Source organism: Natator depressus, chromosome 5, assembly GCF_965152275.1.
Source record: "Natator depressus isolate rNatDep1 chromosome 5, rNatDep2.hap1, whole genome shotgun sequence".
Taxonomy (NCBI): domain Eukaryota; kingdom Metazoa; phylum Chordata; order Testudines; family Cheloniidae; genus Natator; species Natator depressus.
In genome coordinates, this window is record NC_134238.1 from 55,695,304 (window position 1) to 55,712,074 (window position 16,771).

At 38.9% G+C, this 16,771-nt stretch overlaps 1 long non-coding RNA gene across 10 annotated transcripts in view; it reads right to left on the bottom strand.

Annotated features, from left to right (window-relative positions):
* The window catches only part of LOC141987468 (uncharacterized), a 191,858-nt gene that overhangs the window by 49,875 nt on the left and 125,212 nt on the right, over positions 1-16,771 (bottom strand). For 9 of the 10 annotated variants that reach the window (XR_012639538.1, XR_012639543.1, XR_012639534.1 and 6 more), the window contains exon 5: positions 10,078-10,160. The exons of the other annotated variant lie outside the window; for it this stretch is intronic. This is a non-coding gene — a long non-coding RNA (uncharacterized LOC141987468). The remainder of the gene's footprint in view (positions 1-10,077; positions 10,161-16,771) is intronic. 10 annotated transcript variants of the gene reach the window in all.

Consider the following 16,771-nt stretch of genomic DNA (forward strand, 5'->3'; position numbering starts at 1 on the left):
GTGCTTTAAATGAGGAGTTCAGTGCTGAGGGAGTTAATTTAAATTTGATAACAAATGGCTCTGCTTTTGAAATGAATGTAGCCTGGCAACTTCAACTGAGAACCCTTCATAGGGCCTCAATTATGTATGCAGCTTCTTTGAGAAATAGTTTCACACATCTGACCCAAGGCCCACTATGTTGTTGCCATGAAATAAAACTGTATGAAGGCAATGTTTCATTTCTGTACACTTTTCACACAGGCAGGCTTTGCCCCCTCCCCCCACCTTGTGCGGATGCGCACACACGCAACCACACACAAAATCTTTTATTCTGAACCCGTTTCTTATATTTTTTCTATGGCTCATGTCTGAATAAAAATATAAAAGAAATAATCAATTGCCCAGTACTTAATGTGTGTGCTTATATTTTAAGAATTTCAGCTCATGCTTCCAAGGCTGCCCTAATCAAAGCAGTAGTGTGAAACCAGACAGACAGACAAACGGTTAAACATCCACACCATTTCATTTTTTTTCAAAATGGCTGCTTTGTCTGTGTGCATACACCAATAGCAAATGTCCTTCTGTTATTGTACAGCCAATTTGATGTGTCAAGTATTCATATGCTAATAATGGTACAGTTTCTCACTTTTTTCAGAGATAAATTGTAAAGATTGTTACAGACAGTGAAACACAAGAATAAACAACCTTTATTTCAAAAGTGATAAATTACTTTCCATTCAAATAACATGCAACACATGCTGCTGACCATTATTGTTTCCATTTATTGCTAGTTTGCCTTCTGGTTTTTTTTCCCTTAGAGTAGTTAGAAAATATTTAGCAGATACAGCAAGACTTGATACAAATGACACGATTTCATTAATTTGCTTTGTGGTTTCATGACATGAACTTCATTTTTTATTCAGTTTTTATAGGCGATGAAAGTTTGTGATTGGAACGGACATTGTTCTCCCACATAGAACATTCACATTTTTTTAAAAAACCCTATAATGTGCAGGATTTTAAGAGTAGACTGTCTCCCCTGCCATTTTTACAAAAATGCCATAACATACCCCCAAATCATTCTGTTTAAAAATGCCATTAGTAAAGAGCTTCCCGAATGTAATTTAAGGTGGAAGCCAGAACAAAATCTGAAAGCTTCTGTTTGGCTGGAATGTGTAAGTTGAATCAACAACTAAAAGGTATGTAAAAAAGAAAGGTAGTTCAATTTTGTTTTCTAAATTAAAATATAAACATTTTCACAACAGTATGGTTTATAAATGCAAAAGGAAAAGAAAAAGGCATAATGCTGAAATAATCAATATGAACAACAATACAGCACTGACAAAATAAACTTGCTTTATATCAATAGGCACTTGTTTTTATCAACATAAAAAATGAGCATGCATTACTACTGATTAAAAAAGGTGGAGTTACACATCACAGTAGTCAAGGATCATATTTGTGTCCTCAGTCCAGACACAAAAATGTATTTACATAACCATGTAGTTGTAAATTCAATCCATAAATGTAAGGAAATGCAGAGAAACACTAGGAGTCCAGACTGACAGACACTGTTAATTAAATTAACCACTGTTATGTGTAGGTGCCACTGTATTGGTCAATTGGCCTGGTTCTTTAAATCCTTGCATTGTGCCAAGGTTCTGTGAGGGGGCTGAGGTTGGTTATGTACTATACCATGCCTGGAGAAACTCTTATAGGGGAGCATTTTCTTGCCTTGGTGGGTTTTAAATTTGAATGTCAGCTAAATTGAATGCAAAAAGCTGTGTTAATCAATGTTAAGTTTGCACTGTTACAATCATATAAAGTTCGGTAATACAAAGTTGTTCCCACAGCAAGATAAGTCCAGCCATATTGTACTGTCCTGTATGTTTATAGTGTATCTTTAGCAATATAAACAGTATTACATTAAGCTACATATTAAAATCAGAAAAACCAGGAATAGAAAATACTATATATGTTAAGTTAATGTATGCTCTGTGTTGAGGTAATGTTAAGTTTAGGAAATTCCTGATCTTTCTTATTTTAATAGTGCACTCTTTTAAGTTGCATTAATCTTGGGGGTTTGTTTTTGAATTTAATATTTTAGGCACAAGGAATTTTTTTGTTTTTAAATAAATGAAAACTGCAAAGGCAAAAGGGCGGGGGAAGAAGGCAAAAATATTCATTGACCAGTTGGCCGGTCAACTGGTGCCTACTGAGTTCCTTAAAAAAGTGAACACTGGCTTAGTTAAGAGTCAGCAGCTACTATGTATCATTGAAAAAAGTGTACATTTCTGGAAAGATGCATACCTGTACAATGTAGCAATCCAAAAGAGAGAACTCTCAGATTCAGTGAAAGTTTTCAGCTGTACTTGGCTAGTACAGTACAATATGTAAAAGTTCATAACTTTGTTAATTTCTTGCCAATTTTTCCAAAAAAAGTTGAGCCATTTTATTCAGATGTCTCCTCTCAAATTAATATGGTGCTAAATTAGGAACTCAAGATGGAATTAGAATTAACAATATTTAGCACTCAATCCTGCTGTCCTGCTCAGGCAAACCTACTGAAGTCAAAGACTGAGCCCTCAGGGCTACTTCTCAACTTCTTTTGTTATGGAAGTGTCATAACCCAGAAGAATTGCTGTAGTTCCATGGTGATAGGGGTTGGGTTGGGAAAGGAATGCAGAGCAGTGTGAGGTACCCACATTTTGTTTGGGCATAGTAACGCTTTGCAGCCCCTAAACCTCCTCATATCCTGCCATAACAGCAATGGAGGAGCTCTACCTGAGCTTCTGGAGACTGATGATTCACTGCTAATCCTATGCACTTGCAAATGAGCACACAGCCTGTTTCCTAAGGCTCTGATCCTCCAAACACTTCCACATATGCTTAACTTTAACCATGTGAGCAGACCCATGAAAATCAATGGCAACAGCTTATTATGACAGTGATGTGTTCTTGCCAGCATATCAAGCCTAACATTAAGAACTAGTATTAAGGTCCTGGTATGATGAAGATGCACTTGCAAAAACTAACATCAAGCATATTATTTTTCAGACTTGGTCATGGAAGTTTTACTCAATAAGGACTATTTACATGCCACATTTCAAGTTTCAAAGTGTAGCTGGTTTTGAGTTAACTATGCCGGGGGGAGGGAGGGGGTGAGGAAGGAACAAAAGTGTAGGGGGAAAGTACCTTTGATGGGCTATTACCAGCAAGAGAGTGAGTTTGTCTGTGGGGGGGCGGAGGGTGAGAAAACCTGGATTTGTGCTGGAAATGGCCCAACTTGATGATCACTTTAGATAAGCTATTACCAGCAGGAGAGTGGGGTGGGAGGAGGTATTGTTTCATGGTGTCTGTGTATATAATGTCTTCTGCAATTTCCACAGTATGCATCCGATGAAGTGAGCTGTAGCTCACGAAAGCTCATGCTCAAATAAATTGGTTAGTCTCTAAGGTGCCACAAGTCCTCCTTTTCTTTTTGCGAATACAGACTAACACGGCTGTTACTCTGAAACCTGAAATTTTCAGGGTGAATGTTGTATTTTTTTCAGACACTCAGAATTCAAAAACAGCTTGAAGCGATTTTTTCAAACATGTTAAAAATAAAAATAAATCTTTGTCTCTGTGCACAAAACTATGCACGAAAAATTTCATCTCAAAAGGAGAATTCTTCAGTAAATTATGAGGAAGTGAAAACATGGGGCTATTATTGAAACCATTTTGCAACCTTAAAAATAGTGTCCACAGAAGCAAAGACTATCATTTAGTTTTTTGATAGTTAATTTCTTTTAGAGCCTGATCTAAATTACATTGACTTCAGTGGGAGTTTGATCAGACCCTTAGGTAGTATATTAAAGAAAAGTATCAACAGCATGCATTTGAAAACTCCATAATTTACAGTATGACATTGTGGATTATTGGGTAACTATGTTACTGCTTTTAGAAATACCATAGGCCATCAGGGAAATACATAGCTAAAAAGCATTTGAAATATGTACTAACTGGATCCAGTAAATAAATAGGGTGAGATAGTACACCCTAGACCTGAGCATGGAGGGGACCCTGTGTGTGTGGTTCTCTTCTCCCCATTACAAAAGGTAGCCTCCATGGCAGAAGTCCCTCTCTTCCCCCAGGCCCATGGCATGCACTCCATTGGATCTGGGGCTAGACTATGGCCTGTTCCACTGTGGCCTCTAACAGAACAATTTTAAAATGAGTCTCTTTGGAGTTGTTTTTTAGATCTGCCACACCAAGACTTAGAGACTTTTAAGGTGATAGATAGTAGATGTTAATGAATCAAAAGGAGATGTAGCAGGTCAGTGAGGACAAAATGTGTCTATGGTTAAATCAACATATGCTAAATAGTTGTGAAATTTTCATTTGAAAACCTGATTGTAGATGTTCAGTGACTACTCTGTTTTTAAGATGAAATGCCATAATCAATTATATTTTTTACAAATTACAGAAAGTTATTAGCTCACACTGCTGACTAATTACCTGTTGCCCGTACCCTCGCAAGTATGGAAGGCTCCATTTGCAACAGACCTGTGTGGTAACACTGCTCAGGACTGGCAATCTATGGGGAGCCCACACAGGACGTGCAGCTGCCTCTATGAAGCCCTACCACAGAAGGGAGATTATGAGGGTGGGACCAGACCAAAGGAAATGTAGGACCGTAGAACCCATGATTACAAGGGTGCATCCAGTCAAACATCTCCCCAGCCCACCGGAAGAGACCAACCCTGAGGCTGGCGTAAGGGCCACCAACTGCCAGTCCAATGATTAATTCATCTTTATCCATCAAAATGATGTACCCAAAATAGAGTTCACCTTGTGTAAGCTGCAATACTTTTCATGTTAGATAATTATCATCTATAATGTATAGAATCTCTAATGATGTTTTACTACTGGCTGGGGGGAGATGGATCAGTGTTCAAGTCACATTCCCCATCAGTACCCGGCCCAAGCCAGGAAAGCTAATGATCCAACCAGTGGACCAAATTCGGTGATGCATCCTGGTCATGTGCCACCTGAGGCACATTGTGCATATGCTAAGAAGAAGACTAGTGGCTGCATGAGATCTCCAGAATATGTCTCCCAAACACCACATCACTGAATATCTAAAATTTTCTTATGCTCTGTTTTTGTTTTACACTTTTACAAATGGTTAAGTTACAAATAGATTTGTAAAATGTTGGTCTTAGTTTTATCATGACTTGAACATTAGAGTAAAAGGATTAGTTTATGGTAGATGGAAAGGGAAAGAGTGTCATCTTTTGTTTTCTGGGACTCACATCAGAAGTGAACTTAAATTATTTTGTAAAATGAAACAAAGTAAAACGCACAAGGAACTAGTACAAGAATGTTACATTTTTAATTCAAAATATAACATCTGTCACAGCTACCGCATTTCTCAGATGAATGCTATTAATTTATATATTTTCCAGATAATTATGAAAGATGAAATGAATAACTTTTTGTATCTGTTGTTTCTTTTTCATTTAGTGTCTCGTTATCTGTGTAAATATAATTACACCTCATTCAGGGTTATGCATTTACAATATTCGGATTTTTCAAATTCCTAGTCCTTAGTGCAATTAGCACTTTATTCAAAAATAGATGAGTCAACCACGAGTTTACCTCTATCATCTACCTCACATCTCATCTATCATTTTACCCTCAAGCACCATTGTAGTTTGCTTTTGGGACTGCCTTTTAAGTGTGGTGGTTTGACATACTACCGTGAAGTTGAAACAGTAAATACAAGGTTATTTCAGGATTAATTCAATATGTGTCAGCTTCCTGAGATATTTGATCTTTCATAATTTACTAATGTACATGAAAACCAGGCAAACTGATCTGTGGTAATGTAGCAATATTCTACATTTAACAACAATGGCCCCATTATAACATAGGTCTCAATTAAAAACAAATAGGAGGGAGAGTATAATAAACTGAGAGACTGTTAATGGACTGCAGAAAACAAGGCTTTTGTCTGCTTGCCTCAAAAAATTGCAGGTTCTAGGTGTTAATTACAAAACAGGAGAAACTTATAGCGAGTGACTTGGAGGTAAGATTTCCAATTTACGGCAAACTACAAAAAGGAAAAAAGAAAAGAATGAGGGATATAAGTGTTTATGACCCTAGAGATTCATGAAGCTGAATACAGGTTTTATAACTTTTAGACACTTTGTGAAAAAACAAAGTTTTCAGCCTACTTCAGTGTGAATTCTATATGTGAGGGAGAAATGAAAGAAACAACTATTAAGAGTGACAAATGAGAAGTATTGAACCTCTCAGTTTTCCCCATGAGAAATCATCCTCCTTGAAACTTGACCATTATGCCTAGTGGTGCTAGAACTAAGAGTGCTCAGGGTGCTGCCACACCCTCTGGCTTGAAGTAGTGATAACAAACACCAAATACATGGTTTCCATCATAAGCACCCCCACTATAAAAATTGTTCCAGTACCCCGATTGTGTCTGTCGACTCTGCTGCCCTATATAGATGCTACCTCAATGATATCTAAACCTATATAGGTTACTTATATTTGCCTTTAATTTTATATACTGGGAAGTTCTTTGTGATACTTTTGAATGAAAAAAATAAATTGGATTGGATTATACTTTCAAAGGTCAGAATGACAGAACTCCCAAATCTCTGATTCTAGAATCCTCCATTTCTCAGTAATATTCTCTGCTCACTTTGCTATTTCCCCCTCTAAGTATGTCACTAGCAGAATATGAAATAATTTGTGTAATGTTTGGATACAACTGAAATTGGTAGGCTATGGTCACATCAGTGAAAAATAAACAATATAGCTATGCACTATGAAAGATATGACTTCCCTGAGATCATCCACAGTCTCTACTCTGATCACATTTAAGTCCCACTTAAAGACCCACTTCTGCTATGCTGCCTGCTGTGAATTTGGTTGACTTGTATAAAATATTCATATTTGTTGTTCCCAGTGTTGCCAACTCTCACGATTTTATCAAAAGTCTTACAATATTTGGTGTTTTTCTCAAAGCCCAAGCTCTTGGCGATAAGTGTTTAGGGGATAATTTCAGCTTTCATTTAAAGAAGAAGTTTCTAGCCCATATAGTTGATGAGAAAATCCTTAAAGCATGCACTGAGTTAACCCTGAAGGCTCAGAAACCAGAAAGCAAATAAAAAATATTTACTATTTAAAAAAAAATCTCATAATTTTTAAAATAATTTAATAGATTCATAGACTTCCAGGCTGAAATCTTATGGGCTTGGGTCCTGACTCATGATTTTGAATGCTTGGCAATAAACTTTGTACACTTGTCCATTTGACCTTAAACAAAGATTACCTAGGACCAGGGACCATGCCTTCTTGAATGTCTGGGGAGCACCTAGAGCATTATAAGCACAACAAACAATATTTGATTACCAGGTTATTTGAGCCAATAGATTACCATTATTTTTGCCCCTCCCATCGGAACTATTTTGCTAGTGCCTATGAGCAAATATGAATACTAGCAGATCAGCCACTCGCAGCTTAATGAGCTACACTGGGGGACACAGGTGGGCAGCCTGACTGGAGCTCAGCGATTGAAATTCCTACCACTCTCATAATAGTATGAGCCAGAGAGCAGGAGTGGAACACCAGTGGAAAATTTTCTGTAACTTACCATCATGTAGCATACCATGTGTCGAGCTGTCCTGAAGTGGCTCAAGAGTACGACTACCAACCTCGGGGCAGACTGTTAAGAAGCAGGGTGCAAACCTCAAATTGGTTGGGAGTTCTATACTTAGATTTCACCAACCAATTAGCAAGCGTAAGCTCCTCAAGCACTATAACTGCCTTAACATGGAATTGCACGCGGTCCCCTTGATTCATTGTGTTCATCTGCAATTTCTGCAGCCTCTAAAATTGTGGGAGTTTTTTTTGTCACAGATGGTTGCCTTTTTACATCATCTGTAACTACCCATAACAATTGCTTCTGGGACATCAGATCAAACATAAGAAATAAGAATGGCCATACTGGGTCAGACCAAAGGTCCATCCAGCGCAGTATCTTGTCTACCGACAGTGGCCAAGGCCAGGTGTCCCAGAGGGAGTGAACGTAACCGGCAATGATCAAGTGATCTCTCTCCTGCCATCCATCTCCACCCTCTGACAAACAGAGGCTAGGGACACCATTCCTTACCCATCCTGGCTAATAGCCATTAATGGACTTAACCTCCATGAATTTATCCAGTTCTCTTTTAAACCCTGTTATAGTCCTAGCCTTCAAAACTTCCTCAGGCAAGGAGTTCCACAGGTTGACTGTGCGCTGAGTGAAGAACTTCCTTTTATTTGTTTTAAACCTGCTACCCATTAATTTCATTTGGTGGCCCCTAGTTCTTATATTATGGGAACAAGTAAATAGCTTTTCCTTATTCACTTTCTCCACACCATTCATGATTTTATAGACCTCTATCATATCCCCCCTTAGTCTCCTCTTTTCCAAACTGAAAAGTCCTAGCCTCTTTAATCTCTCCTCATATGGAACCCATTCCAAACCCCTAATTGTTTTAGTTGCCCTTTTCTGAACCTTTTCTAATGCCAGTATATCTTTTTTGAGATGAGGGGACCACATCTGTACGCAGTATTCAAGATGTGAGCGTACCATGGATTTATATAAGGGCAATAAGATATTCTCCATCTTATTCTCTATCCCTTTTTTAATGATTCCTAACATCCCATTTATTTTTTTGACTGCCACTGCACACTGCGTGGATGTCTTCAGAGAACTATCCACGATGACTCCAAGATCTTTCTCCTGATTAGTTGTAGCTAAATTAGCCCCCATTATATTGTATGTATAGTTGGGGTTATTTTTTTCCAATGTACATTACTTTACATTTATCCACATTAAATTTCATTTGCCATTTTGTTGTCCAATCACTTAGTTTTGTGAGATCTTTTTGAAGTTCTTCACAGTCTGCTTTGGTCTTAACCATCCTGAGCAGTTTAGTATCATCTGCAACAGTTTTCCATAATCACTTTCAGCCCCACCCCCATTATCCATTTTCTCATAAAATCACACATTTTATGTACATATTCAACATGAATCATATTGTCAAACATTGTGAGATTTTTATACTTCAATTGGGATATTATGTATCCCACGTAATTTCTCAAAGGTGGACAGGAACTCTTCTATACAGTCAGTTTCTTTATAAATTGGGCAGATTTTCTCCTACACCCTTGTGTTGTGGGGGTTATACTCACTGGCTGGGGAAGCACCTTTTGCTGCTCCAGTTTTTTGAGCTACATTGCTTGATCTACCATCAGCCTCCTGTTTGCCCTTTTCTCAGCTTCCTTGTTGACTTTGACTGCTGCTATTTGTTCCATGCAACTTTGGTGGGCTTTCTCCTCAGCTGCTTCACTTGCTTTGGTTTCCCTGATCCGCAATTCTGCCATTAATTTCTGGTGCTTGTGTTCTTTCTGGGCTCTAAGGTGCTGCAATCAGGCCAGTTCCACTGCAGTGATCTTCTCTGCAGCATCTGGGGCAAGAGGGTCCTCTCTCTCTCCATCAGTCTCCCTTTGATCAGAACTTATGAGCCAAGCTCTCAGGTCCTGAACTGGGGTTTCCTTTTTATGGGGTAGTGCCTACATAATTGTTCAAGGTCTTTTCTCTCAAGACCATCATATCATTCATTGTGTCTATTCTTTAACCTTTAAAACTCTCAATGTCAAGTTTAAACTTTAACAGCACTGGGGTTAAGATCTATAACCTTAATTGTCCTGTGGTATGTAACTCCTGCCAAGACTATGCAGGGGTCAAGCTCTCCTGGAGTGGCTCAAGAACATGGGTACAAATCTCAGGGCAGATTTTTACAACGCAGGGCGCAAACCCCAAATTGGTTGTGAGTTCTATGCTTAGATGTCACCAACCAATTAGCAAGTATAAACTCCTCAAGCAATATAATAACCTTAACATAGAGTCACATATAATCCCCTTGGATCCTCCAAATATATCTTGCCACCCTGGTAAGCTAATCTTTGTGATAGATCGTCCCTTATACCAAAGATCACAGCAATATTTAGGTTACTCCCAGTCCCAAAGGGCCAGTCACTTACCCCAGGTCAAGTCTACTTTAGATCTCACACCAAAGACAGCCTTTGAAGCCAATTCCATAATAAACTATCTGAAGGTTTATTAGCTAGGAAAATGAAATAAAAGAGTTATTTACAAGGTTAAAGCAGGTAAATATATATATATATATATACACACACACACACACACACAAATGAATTCCAATCTTAAGTTTCAAAAAGCAATAGAAGCTTCTATAATAAGCAAGCTCTATATGTCCTTTAGGGCTAACCCAGGGCAAGCACTTGGGATCTTTTGCTTATGCGAAGTAATCCTTGCGCCTCAGAGTTCAAGCAGCATAAAAGATACAGTCCCTGATTGTTAGTATGTTTTATTCCTTCCCCCCTTCTGCTTCCAGTCACAAATTTAACTGTTGGGAGGAATTCACTTGTAAGTCTCATCTTCTGATTCGGGGTCGGGGTGGGAGAGGAGCAGTGAGCAATAAACAAAGTCTTTTGTTCTGTGATGTTCCACAGTCGTTCATTTGGTGTTGATGGGCCTTCTTTGTTGGACAGAAGATAACACCTCCTGTTGGAAACTAGTATTTCAGACTCGTTAATGCTTTTCTTCTGTCTGGTGATTTACAGTTACTGAGCAAATGTTACGCAAACAGATCCCGGTCATTCATGGGCAGGATTGAACCTGGGACCTCTGGAGCTTAGTGCTTGAGCCTCTACTGCATGAGCTAAAAGCCATATGGGCCTTAGCTAAGGCTGTAGAGCAGACTCATTAATCTCTCTCTCTAAATCGCCTCAGTGCCACTAGATGGGACAGAACACCACACATAGGAGGTGTGTGGATTACACAAACACTTAAATATTATCTTATAACATGGGATACAGATATTATAAGTGAGATTAATGCATGCAACAACTTACAAGGATTTCATAAGTCTGAATACATTCTCATTATTCAAATACTTATTTAAACAATACCAGCATACAGGTGAGCCAGACTGGTTGCAGTTATTTAGTTAGTGCAGTTAGTGTCAAGGTTCAGTTGAGCCCTAGGGGCCTTGGCATGAGCTGGCGCCTGGTTTGCCAATGTCACACCATGCACCTCCCCCAACAAAGGCCATCAGGAGCATTGCAGCTTCTGTAACACCCAAGTGGCCAGCAACCCTTTGCAGGAAGTATGCCAGGCCCTTACTGTAGTCATGAGTCAACAAGCTAAAATGGGTATGATGGGGGAACAGTCCTTATTCATTGGATGCGGTCTGGATCCCAGAAAGAAGGCACTAAGTCCCCACCCCCCCAACTGATTATGTAATCAAAGTTCAACTCCTACCTCTTGAACTACGAGTATAAGCATTAGTTAGGGGAACACCCACATGAACTACAAGTACCAATGTCTTCATCTTCAGAGTGTGGCTGTGGGTGCGCAGCAAGAAGCACAACCTGGAACTCCCTGATAGGTCTGCATACGTCCACCACACTGCTCTAGTCCAGCAGATGGGATGCTTGGAGACACAATATTGGGCATTCATGGAGACATTTCATAGAAGCAACATATTGAAGTCCTGCTCTTTAATGCAGCATGAATTAAGAACAGATGTGTAATGGCGTGCAAAAATGTATAATACCATTCAGCCACTAGGTGACACTATGTGTAAAATATCTTATTTAAAGGAACCTCTGCAATACCTCACAGAGCATTAAATGAGCTTATGATGAATACATCTAATGTGTTTAAGAAAGCGCTGTGACCAGTCCATATCTGGTACAAAAGAACATGACATGGTGTCAGGAGTAAACTAAGAACAGAAACAGAATTAAAACAGCAACAAAGGTTGCAGAACCACTTCATCATCCCACCTTTGGCAAATCTTCAGAATAGACAGACTGGAAACAACATTTTGCAAGATTTTGCATCGCAAACAAATGCCAGAAAGAAACAGGAGATATACAGATATCTTCATTAATTTATGCTATGGGGAAGCAAGCAGAGCATATCTTTATATCCTTTGACTTTACTGAAGTCTGTCACAAAGATGACTATGAAAGGGTTCTGGCTATGTTTGATGCACACTTTATACCCCCAGAGAAATGTGATTTATGAAAGAGTATGTTGTAACCAGAGAAGTCAAGAACCAGGGGAAAATGTTGAATGTTTTATAAGAGCGCTACATACATTGGCTGAAAACTGTGATTTTGGGAATGCAAAACATGAAAATATCAGAGACAGGCTGGTTATTGGGTTAACAGACAAAGATCTTTCACAGCAGCTACAAGTGAATGAGATTTAACCCTAGCCACAGCTATACAAATAACAAAGCAGACAGAATTAGTCAAAACAACAGAAAATAAGGCAGGAGCAACTTGAAAAACCTGAAAAACTAGCTTAGAAGCTATAAACAGATATTTGAGTGTTAAAGTCATTATTGTTAAACCCCTGAGGCAAGGAGAGAGAACTCCCAGGCTAAGAGGGACAATTTCCAGCCTACATGCACAAGGTATGAAAAAAGGCATATCCCAAGAGATAATTCATGTCCAGCCAGAGACATCTGGTGATATCAATGCATGAAATATGGACATTTTGCAGCTGTTTGACACACCAAAGCAGTCAGAGGGTTGACTCATATTACAGACAAATCAAGAGCCATTGTTTCTGGGATTTATCATTTGTGAAGACACAGAGCTTGCCTGGAGAGTGAAACTGAATATTCATGGCAAGACTATTGACTTCAAAACTGACTCAGGAGCTGACATCACAGGGACTTACAATCACCCATTAAAGGATTTTATGATTAACATATCTGGTGTGGATAAGCGAGCTCTGTGACCAGCCCATATCTGGAACAGACAAACATGACAAGATAAACACAGCTTTGGCTGTTTAGGAGGGGCTTGGTTTCCAGTGAGTACTTTGTACACATGTAGAGTGCCTAATGATGGTACACAGATTGGTCAGCTTCTTATAGTTTTCTTGAAATTTCTGTCCATTCTGGTAGTGGTCATGGTCTAGGCAAATTGCATTACTGAAAAACAAATGGGATCAGGATGAGGAACCAAGCCTGCAAGGCATCATCAACAAGCACCCATCAACCAGAACAGGTAATGCCTGTGATTTAAATGTCATTTACTTTAACACAAGGTATGTTGTCTTATGATAATTTCTCATTATTTTATATTATAATAGCAACCAGAAGCCTCAGTCGGGACCAGATTCCTATTATACTGTATTAAGCACTGTACAGATCCTTGCAGTTAACAACTGTATTTTTGACGATAACTTGTTTGCAGATAGACAGTTTAGAACACTTGCACTGAAGGGCAGTGGAGATCTTATTTGATTGCTTGACACCACTTGGGCACCTGACCATTAACTTTTGGTAGGAGGGAAAATATTATTTTCCCAGGCAACAGTAAAGTGCTTGGGGCCCAATAATGGGATACAGTTATTTGTCTGTTTCAGAGATAAAACAGGTAACTATGTGGTCAGCTGGTACAATGTGGACAAGTTTGAGGTTTCTGTGACCATGGCCTCCCTTTCCATTTGGCTGAGATTTCACTTTATGTGCAGATAGTCTTGCCATATACAGGATGATGGAAGATGATCAGGGAATGGCATCAGATATAAAAGAACAGGCACCAAAGATATCTAAGTTATCGCAGTCGCTTCGCTGGATGCACAAAAGGTTTTTTTATGTCATTTTTCAAGTAATGTACATTCCACATGGCTTTCATGGAAGCCCTTTTTCTTCAGCCTTCCAGATCAGTGATCTGGTGGACAATTGTGGCAACAAGTTTGGAGCGCTGCATCTGCCAGCTACAATTGTTCCCAAATAGGATACAACACACCTCTGGTTTTTCATAGAACAACATTGATACGACTAAAATAAAACTCAGCTAATTACTTGGCTTGGGATTGTAGGCATGCCTCTGCAATGGCCTGTTCTGGATCTAAACCGGGCTACACTCTGGACTTGGTTGTTCCATTGCAGGGGCGTCTAGCATGTAGTTGTACTGAGACATATGTATGGACATATATGCAGGGTATGTCTACACTGTAATTAGATATCCGTGGCTGGCCTCTGTCAGCTGACTCAGGCTCGTGGGGCTCATTCTGTGGGGCTGTTTAATTGCATTTGGGCTCAGGCTGCAGCTGGAGGTCTGGGACCCTCCCACCTTGCAGAGTCCTAGAGCCTGGGCTCCAGCTCAAGCCCAGACATCGATACTGCAATTAAACAGCCCCACTGCCTGGACCTTGTGAGCCTAAGTAAGCTGACATGGGCTAGCCGTGGGTTTTTAATTGCAGTGTAGACATACCCTAAGTAACATTGCTGTCTCTGAGGTGATGGTTTGGGTTTTGAAGGGTTGCATGGAAAACAGTGAGATTAGAACTTGACAATGACATCCTGCCCTTCCTCTCCCACCTGGTTACTGTTATTACTATGTATAATGGTGGCCTTGTTTTCCAACCAGTAGTTACAGTCTTGTAATTTGTGATGTGAAAACAACAATTCTATTTGGCCTATTCAGATGGGGAAGTTAAGAACTTTTGTATCAATTTAGATAGTTTGCCTGTAAAACAGAGAGAAAATACAAAACATTATACTCAATTTTTAAAAATTTAATTGATTGTGACTTTTATAGCTTTTTAGTTTGTTTGGTTTTCCACTCATCATGAAAAGAAACATGGAAATTACATCTTCCAAGTTCTATTTTATCTTCCTATACCATTGCTGCTGCTGGAAAAATGCATGTGATATGCTAGATCACCCTCGGATAAATGGAACATGCAAGGTATATCTAATTGCACTGGATGTATCTGCCAGGTCATTCCCCAGCAAAGTGTCTGTTTATTTTTATTTACTCAAAATATATATATTGTTTCTGTACAAGATATGCTAGATGAGTGTACTGTTCGTAATATAAATACATTTGGTAACTATATCTAAGATAACACAATGTCAAGTAACTGTCTCCAACATAAGACAGTAATGATCTTCTCAACTCAGCTATCACCTAGTTGAGGTTCTAATCCTTGGAGGGGGCAGACAGGATTTGCAAAGTGTAATTAACAGTGCTGACATTTAGGAGGCCATTATTAAGATTCAAAGTTAACATTCCGTTAAAATGAATGTGAAAGTTCACACCTCTCCTGGTGTTGTTATAGCCTCAATATAGACAGGAGAGTCAATAAGATGGCACTGTATCAGTTTACACTGTGAAGGTTAACTTTTCAACCAGAAGAATAAAAACTTTATTTTTCTTTTCAAATAAAAAACTTAACTTCTGGTGACTTCAGCAAAATCTCTGATACAATCCTAATTCTATAGGATTCCATGGATTTTCTTTATGCCTAAATTTCTAGTGTTCATGTTTATTAAATGATCCAGGTCTGATCCTGAAGTCCTTGTTCACATGGGGCTGCAGGATTGGGTCATACAAAATTAAAAAATTGATATTGTGAACAGTTATCCATAACTGCATTTGGGTTTTATAGTAAACTGCAGTGTGAGATAAACTGTTTAACGTATTTTAAGTGGAGGATTATTTTATTATCCCAAAGGAAGAAAATAATATGTAATTTATTCACTCCAGGACCAGGTATTTAATTTTTCAAGATAGAGATACTGGAAGATAACTCCAGATAAGCAGGAAAAATGTTTGAAATCTAAGGTATTCTACACTAATCTACCTGTCTGTGTGCAGTCTCCATTGCCAAGATATCTGGGTGCTCAGAATTATCAGCCTTATATAGCACAACGAAACACCGAACTTTGAACATATGCTGTAGGATTAGAAGTGCTATCGGTGAACATAATGTAGTTTGTGAATGTGATACAGTATCTATACGAATCAGAATATGTAAGAACTGGAAATCAGTGCCTATCTTCCTATAATTTCCTGTTTCAAATGGCTTCCAGGAACTGAAGATTTGGTGGAGGATGGGAGAGCAAGAGAGAGAGATAAATGTATTTTATTTCTAGAAATGGACAACTTTTTATTTGCCTAGAGTTGCTTTTGGTTTTCCTGTGTGTTCAGTGTATATATATTTTTTCTTTTATGGTGTATAGGCCTGCTTACAAGTTTTGCATAAGTACAGTAGAAGATAATTTCTAAAGGAAATATTTGAAGAGTAAAGTACATTTACGTAATTTCAGCAATTCCTGTAAGTAATTGTAATATGATGACAGTTTAGAGGGATTTGAGGCAGCCAACACAACAAGCAGATACATAAAGCTATGCAAAAATTTTATAATGAAACCCCAAACCAAGTGAAATTTATTACGTGTCATTAGAAACTTGAAATTTGGGTCAGGGTTCTCAAAACTCTGCCAAGGATTGTGAACCTTTCAGTAAAGCTGGGCTGAATTTTGAGTAAGCCTGGGCCAATTTTTGAGTGAACCTGGGTCAGTTTATAGGTTTGGGTATAATCCATGCAAATCAGATTTGGAGCTGAGATACTTTTCAGCAGCAGCCAGAGGGCTGCTCTGTGGCTGCCCAGCCATATCCCCACTGTGACAGAGCTGGTCAGCCATCAAGGATGGGGAACTATCAGATCCAAAATTCCCACTTGTCATCCACAGGAAATTAAAATGACGTTTGTCACAAAGGTTTTTTTGGATCCATTCAACCCCTCCTATTGTAGTGGGCTGTGACTGAGCTTCTTCCCCTTCTAGTCCCTTCTCTCTTCCTCATACAAGAGGCTCAGTTTGTGCTAGTGTAATCC